Source organism: Bison bison, unplaced genomic scaffold, assembly GCF_000754665.1.
Source record: "Bison bison bison isolate TAMUID 2011002044 unplaced genomic scaffold, Bison_UMD1.0 scf7180017864167, whole genome shotgun sequence".
NCBI lineage: Eukaryota > Metazoa > Chordata > Mammalia > Artiodactyla > Bovidae > Bison > Bison bison.
The window spans coordinates 7,376,362-7,383,044 of NW_011494739.1; positions in this window are offsets into that span (position 1 = coordinate 7,376,362).

Consider the following 6,683-nt stretch of genomic DNA (forward strand, 5'->3'; position numbering starts at 1 on the left):
TGTAGAAGACTCTGGGGGTGACTTAGGGAGGGGGCAAGAAACTTCCAGAAGCATGCTGGCCCCAGTGGCCAAGCAGGGGGTGGGAGGTGAGCACTCTGTACCTGGAGCCAGGACTGGGTCTATGCTGGCAGCCTAGACTTTTCCTTCCTTTTAAATTTCTGGAATGGTTGCCATGGAAACTTAGAGGCTGGCAGTCAAGAGCAGCTGAGGAGAAGGCATAGTTGGGCTCCGATCAGCTGGGCCTGAGGCTAGGTGGGGCCAGTCACCTGCACCCCACCCCTCCAACTCTGCAGAAAGAAAGAAAACCTGGATTCTCAGCCTCTCTCAGGAAGTTACAGGACTTCTCTCTGGGTTGGGGACCAGGCTACAGCTATGGAAGAAGTCGGGAAGGGCCAGTGACTATGCCTGGAGCAATCCAGCAAGTCTTTCACATGCCCTTTGCAGGATGGTGGGTGCCAGCCCCTGCCCTGCCTCATTCTGTTAGCAGGAAGGGGGTCCCTGGTCACTCTGGGCGGCTGGTCAACTACAAGTGGTGAACAGAGATGGGCCAGGCCACTGCAGGGCCTGAGGACGTACCTCAGGCTATGTGTCTGCTTCCTGCCTGCTCAGCTCGGGCCCTAGGACTTCTCACATGGGAACCCAGGAGGCCCGTGGGAAGGACCTTTGGGTGGCCCAAAGGCTTGACTACTATTAACAGGGCCTGATCCAGTAACAGCACATCGAGTGCCCAGCAACAAAATCCTCACCTGACCAGAGAATGAGCACAGGGGGACAAACTGGTCATGAAATGCCTCCCAACTCTGCGTAGAAATTCAGGCCAAAAGGGAGGGGACTGTACACAAAGACCCTTGCCCACCACCCAGTCCTACAAGAATCAAGTCACCAGCACCACAGTTGCTGACTTGCAGCACAGCCCAACAGGAATTCACGGCAAAGACCAGGGCAAAGTGCTTTGTGCCCTGGGGAAACTGGCAGGACTGGCCTTCAGGTAGTCAGATATTTTTAGGAAAGAATCTTAGGAACCCAGTTTCTTGCCTCTTCCCATACTGAGAAAAGCAGTAAAACCATTAACTAGAGACCTACTCAAAGACAACAGTTATCTCCCACCAAGCTGGGTGCTTGGCTGCCTGCACCCCACGAACAAAGTCACATACATGGACTTCCCTGGTAGTACAGGGTATAAGACTCTGCCTGCCAATGCAGGGGGCACAGGTTCGATCCCTGGTCTGGGAAGACTGCACATGCCACAAAGCAACTAAGCCCGTGGGCCACAAATACTGAGCCTGTGCTCTAAAGCCATTGAGCCGCAACCACTAAAGCCCATGCTCCGAGATGAGAAGCCACCCTAAAGAAAAGACCAGCCCACGGGCATCAACAAAAACTCAATGCAACCAAAAACAAGTAATTTTTTAAAAGATCACTTATGCTGCCCCTCCCCTCATCTCCTTGAGACATCCTCAGAACCCTCTGAGAAGCTGCCTCCTAGATTATAATCTGCAGGTTGGCACAAAAACTTTCCATTTCTTTCTCAGACCTGACCAGTGTTTTCACACACAGTTGCACGCCCATGCTTTTTAATAACATTTTGGTAGCTTCACTGGAGCATTCTGGGGGAATGGAGAGGTCCTCCACTCCCACAGACCTGGGGGGCAGGCACACAGCTGCCCCTCGGGCAATCAGCTTAGTAACAGGCCCTCTGGGCTCTAAACCCAGGGCGCCAGCCAGGTTTCCGCCCCTCCCCAAGGAAGTAGAGATGGAAACCACACTCAATAGGTGGGCTTCACACCTGCCTTGGTTAACCCTCTCAGCCACCCTGGGGTTGGGGGTGGGGGTGTTACTACTGTCTTCACTTTAGAGATGAACAAACTGAGTCCCAGTGGGTGAAAAAGCTGCATCCAGAGGAGGGGACACAAGCCCCAACTCCCTAGGCCAACCTTGCCAGGAACCCAGTGAGGGCAGATGAGGTGGGGCGAGGCCTGAGGACCCCACCCCTTCTGCAGGTGCCCAAACGAGGGGCCTGGGTCTGGTGCTGTCGCCTCCCCCTCCCCCCACGCACCTCCTTCCCTGCATGACTCCCTTCTTCCCCAGGCTCATCTCTTCCAGAAAACCCTGCATGCTCTCACCCACAGTTGGCAGAGGACCCCCTCCCAAGGGGCAGTCCCTCCCCTCCTCTCAGGGGGGAGGGGTCCTTGGCCCAGCCAGACTTGGGGACTGTACCTGGCTTCCTCGCTGAGTTTCCCCTGGGAAGGGGAGAAGGGCAGGGACCATGAGGGTGGGAGTAAGGAACACTTAGGCTCCTTCCAGGGTGGGGTCTGTAACATTGGGGTGGGGTGGGGGTGAGGAGGTGGTCCTCGGTCCTTCCCTAACCTCCTAGGAGCCGGTTTTCAGGGCCTGGCTGCTTCTGCAGGCCTGGCTGAATTGACAAGTGAAATTCTTGCCACCACCTTGCCCTAGCACCTCCGAAAAAGGCTCACTACTGGGCCGTCAGGCGTGGCTGGATCTAGGTGCTCCAAGAACACCACCCTTACCTCTGTACTGGCCTCAGTTTCAGCCATGCTCTCCAGAAGCAGCAGCCAGAGCTGACTTCCTACCAGCCCCCAAACACGTAGAGCTCCTTTCTGTAGAATGCCCACAGGCCCCCCCTGCACCCTTCCCCTCTCCCACCTCCTCTGCTCCCCCTCCCTACATCCCACAGCTGCCCCCTGCTCACACCCTCTCTCTTTTCCTTAGCGTGCGCCATCCCTCCACCACTGCCTGAGACTGCTGCCGCCAGCACCAGCAGTCCCTAGGGGTCATTTCCCATCTTTAAAAGGCCCGCCTTCAGCTCCTGCCCCTCTTCCCACACAGTCTGTTCCCAAGCTTATATACACAGCTCAACCCCCAACCCATTCTCTCTCCATCACCCCCTCCTCAGCAGCATCCCACCTGCAGGGCATCCCTGGGGGCAGGGCAGCTGCCCACCACTCTATGGCGATCCTTGCCCCTGGCCTGATGATTAACCGTGTGCTGGCCTGAACCTTCACGTGGCACTGGCGACTCTGCAGCCACATAAATTGCGCCATGCCCCTGCCCTGGGCATCACTCCCAGACACCGTGGGCCTCCCTGGCCTTCCCTCTGCTGACAGCTCCTCACCTCAGGCCCAGCACTAGCGTCTATTCATCTGAGCTAATGCCCCAGGTTACTGACCACATCAGTATAGTAAGTACCCTACTTACGAATGAGTCCCATTCCGAAAGCACATTCATAAACCCAATTTGTTCAAATTAGCCTAGGTACCCTTCTACAATGGGAGACGTCCAGATCTGCTCAGAAGACCAAACTGCTCAGAAATAATATAGTACTGCACTGTAATAGGTTTACAACACTTTTCACACAAAGAACACATAAAAAAACAAACACAAAAAATAAAACTTTTAATCTTACAGGACAGCACCTTGAAAGTACTACAGCTGGCATATAGAGGCTGGCATTGAGTGAGCAAGCAGGGAGAGTTACTAACTGGAGCAAGGAAAGGAGGTGGGAGATGGTGGAGCCAAAAGATCGTCAACAATAGGAGACGGAGGGCAAGTTGCAATTTCACTCACATCTGACATTGACGGAACGCACATTAGCATCTTTGAAAGTTCACAACTTGAAGGTTTGTATGTAGGGGACTTACTGTAGCTGGTTCCTTTTACTCCCGGGTATTACTGCATTGAGGGCTTCCCAGGGGATGCAGTGGTAAAGAATTCACCTGCCAATGCAGGAGATATGGGTTTAATCCCTGGGTTGGGAAGATCCCCTGGAGTAGGAAATGGCAACCAACTTCAGTATTTTTGCCTGGAGCAATCCATGGACCAAGGAGCCTGGCAGGCTACAGTCCATGGGTCACAAAGATTCGGACATGACTAAGCACACACGGAAGCATAGTTATTTCACTGAATAAATAACCTCCGGTTTGTATGCGTTCACCTTGATGGAGTATGTTTACATAGAGTGACACAGTTCCTCAGGTGTTCCTGCCATGTCACACAACGACAGCACGTGTGAAGTTTCACCTGCCCGGGGCACCCACAATGTGATACCACTGATCTTTATAGAGTTTGAGCCAATGTGGGCACCTGTGACAACCTGCTGTGGTTTTCACTTGCTCCTCTCAGATGACCAGTAATGGTGAACACCTTTCCATTCATGTATTGGCTCACTGGCATGTCTTCTATGAAGCACCTGTCCAAGGGTCTCGCACATTTCTTAATGAGTTGTCTTTTAACTGCTCAGTTGTGAAATTCTTCTATTAATGTATTCTAGACACGAGTCCTCTGTCAGGAGTACACACCACAAATGTCTTCTGGAAGTCCTTGGCTTGGCCTCTCTCTGTCACAAAAGCACCTTTTGATGAGCGGATCTGTAAGCCCCAATTGTCCAATCTTTTCTCTAGAGTTTGTGCTTTCTGTGCCCTTAGAAATCCCTGCCCACTCCCAGGTCACAATGATCTGTGACATCTTCCCCCAGAAGCTCTGCAGTGTTAGCCCCATTTTCAGGCCTATGGTCCATCTCTAAGCCACACGTGTGGTGTGAGGGTAGAGTCAAGGTGCACATCCCCCATCAGGGATCTGCTTCACACCAGCAAAAACCTAGTGACCATAACGTATGGATGCATTTCTGGACTCTATTTTGGTCATGGATCCTGTATCTGTCTTTACACCAATACTGCACTGTCCTGGTTATTTTATCTCTACAGCAAGTCATGAAATCCAGGGGTGGAAATTCTCCAATTTTGTTCCAAACTGTCTTCGCTCTTTTATCCTCTGCAGCTTCTGGAATCAGATTTCAGTTTCTATGAGAACTGCTGGGTTGTGACTGGGATGGCACTGAATCAGTCTGAACAGAACCACTGTCTTCACAATACTGGGTCCCCTCCAAGGGCTCAGTGTATTTCTCCCTTTAGGTCCTCTTTCACCTAATTTCAATGTTAAGATCTTAAACTGCATATATTCCGAGGTACCCCAATGTTTTCAGTGGTGGTGGTAATGCTCTCTTTTGCACTTTCTACCTTTCTGCTTCTGGTGCATGGGAATTACATTATTCTGGATACTGACCTTGTACTCCAATATCTTAGCAAATACACAGCTCAGTTTCAATGTGTTTGTAGATTCTTCTGGGATTTCTGTGCCTGTGATTGTGTTGCCTAAAGTCCTGCCTTCACCTTCTTCCTCTCCAAACCTCATGCCTTTCTCTCCTCTGCCTTTCTGCCCAGCTGCCACTGTAGTTCCCTGGGGGATGCACATGGTCAGAACAGACATCCTGGTCATGGTCCTGGCCTAGCCCAACAGCTGTCTATCCCAAGCCCACACAGCAATGTGAGTCGGACTTGAGACAACTGCTAACGATTTTGCTGAGACACTGAACAGTACCCAGTGCTCACAGGAGGCATAAACACAGACACATTTGCCTCTGAGCTGCCGGCCACACTTCTCTCGGGGGTCATTCCTAGGTAGGGAGCATCAGTCTGCACCTGGGCGAGGCCCTGGGCAGGACAACCAGACCCTGTCAGATGTACAGGCAAGCTGGACCCAAGGCTGCACATGCAGAAATGCGAGTACCGCCGCCCTTCACTGGCTGAACTAGTTCATCTCAGGGCCAAGAACTTACCATTGTTCAGCTGCTCATTCACATCAGACTCTTTGCAATTCACTGACCACGTACAGCATGCCAGGCTTCCCTGTCCTTCACTATCTCCCAGAGTTTGCTCAACCTCATGTCCATTGAGTCGATGATGCCATCCAACCATCTCATCCTCTATTGCACCCTTCACCTCCTGCTCTCAATATTTCCCAGCCAAGAACTTAGTGAGAACAAAGTATTAGTCGTGGGGGAAGAGTCCAAGTATGACCTCAGTACTCAACCACCTCTGGCATTCTGGTACAGAGAGGGAAGACTGGAAATCACGCCCTGGTGTTTCCTGCTAAGTGTTAGTCACTCGGTCCTGTCCGACTTTTTGTGACCCCATGGACTTGTAGCTGGCCAGGCTCCTCTGTCCATGGAATTCTCCAGGCAAGAATACTGGAGTGGGTTGGATGCCCTTCTCCAGGGGATCTTCCCAACCCAGGGATCAAACCCAGATCTCCTGCATTTCAGGCTGATTCTTTACCGTCTGAGCCACCAGGAAAGGCTCTAAAAATTCACATCTACCCTCTTTCATTGCCAGCATCACAGGTGTTATGGGCTGAACTGCCTTCCCCGCCCAAAAAGGATCACGTTGGGGGTCCCAACGTTCCAGGAGCTCAGAACTTGACCTCAGAACGTGGCCGGATCCTCACAGAGGCCATTAAAGCTCAAACGAGATGACTAGGGCAGGCCCTCACCCCAACGACTGGCATCTTATGAAAGGGAGAGATTTCATCACGGAGCCAGGTGTTCACACAGAGAAAACAGCCCGGCAGGCAAAGAGCGACGCTTCCACAAGCCAAGAAACAGCGGCATGCGCACAACCGCCAGGAGCCGGGGAGGCCTGGGCGCGCCCTCCATACCACTGCCTGCACCTGGGTCTCGACCTCAGCCTCCAGCACGGAGACGACCAACCGCAGCGCTGCGTCACTGGGGAGACCGACACAACATGGGTCAGACTGAGGCTGTAACTTGACAGGAACCCACGGATCTTGAGAGCCCCGCAAACCAGTCAAAATCAACACGAGACCTGGAC